Genomic DNA, 1,338 nt, shown 5'->3' with positions numbered 1-1,338 from the left:
GGCGGCAGCGCCGACAAAATCCTCCTTTCTGCCCTTCCGTTGCCGTACCTCGAGCCGCCCCGCACGGCCCCGCGCCGCACACCTCGAGCAAGCGGGGCCAGATTGCCGCTGGCTCTTGGAAACGCGCTGCTGTGAACCGCGCCGCCGCGCCGTGGGCGAGCGCCAAAACAGCTGAAATTCGTGTGTGTAGAAAGTACGCATATTGCCGAGGAATTACACATGCATGTATGCGGCGATTCCCCCGCCGGCTCACAAGAACGCCGCTGCTCGCCGCCGCACGTGGAGGTGCACGAGAGCCGTGGGTTTCCTTTGGTGTTTCATCCCGCCGTGCCCGCGCCCCGCGCTGCAGCCCCACGGCGCAGAGCAAAGTGCAGCCCCGTGTCTGGAAGGGCCGCGCGCGGTTTCCTGCCGTGCCGGGAGTGGTGCGGTGCGGTGAGGGGCTCTCAGCGTTTGGTGCTCCCGGTAATTCTCGGCATTGGCTTCTCCTCGTGTTTCCTTGCGCCGGGCAGCACGCCCACAAGCTGGGTTTGCAGAACAGAGGACGATTTTCTGGCTGTGCTGACTGCGGTGCCTTCAGTCCCGGCGGCCGTGGCACTGCTGGGGCCGCGTCTGCGCACAGAGCCCCGTTGGCTTTTCACCTTCCGAGTGTGATTACAAGCACAACAAGGCTGAATTTCGGGCTATTTTGGGACTCCTTGTTTTTCCAAGCTGCCATCCCATGTCCTGCATGCGGCACAGAGAGTGGGTTCCTGCTTTCCCATCCCAATGCCAACTGCGAGCTGCACGCTTCTGAAACAGCAGTCCTTGCTGCTCTCCTGGCCTCTGGTTCTGCTGCTAAACCTGGGCAGGGTCAGCTCTACTGTAATAGAGCCAGGCTTATGCAGGTGTTTCCCCTTCACCTCCAAAGCACACATTCTGGGGAGGAGCTTTCCAAGATGGCAAAAAAAGCAAAAGCCAATTAATTAAAAAGCAGCAACCACTGCCAGCAGGGCACCTCTTAGCGCTCACCGGGAGCTCTTGGTGCAAAGACAGAGGCACGCGTTGTGTGCTGGTGCCAGGAGGAAGGCTCGGGGCCGAAGCAGCCCTCGGTCCCGGTGCCACGCGGGGTGGCACGGAGGTAACCCGGCGTCTTGGGGTGCCGAGATGCGGTGCTGCGCCTGGAGCTCAGCTGAGCCCCGTGGGATTCTGGCGGCGGCGCTGGGTGCCGGCACATCGTCCTGGCTCTGTCTGCTTCTCTGGGGCAGCGCAGAGGACGCCAAGCTGGTGCACGTCCTGTTCTCTCCTCGGATCTCACAGCTCCGGTGCCGGCACCCCCGCCCCCGCTCCGCGCAGCCCTGC

The sequence above is a fragment of the Meleagris gallopavo genome, chromosome 23 (assembly GCF_000146605.3).
Source record: "Meleagris gallopavo isolate NT-WF06-2002-E0010 breed Aviagen turkey brand Nicholas breeding stock chromosome 23, Turkey_5.1, whole genome shotgun sequence".
Taxonomy (NCBI): Eukaryota; Metazoa; Chordata; class Aves; order Galliformes; family Phasianidae; genus Meleagris; species Meleagris gallopavo.
The sequence above is the reverse complement of the archived record's forward strand: the minus strand, read 5'-3'. Positions refer to the sequence as shown.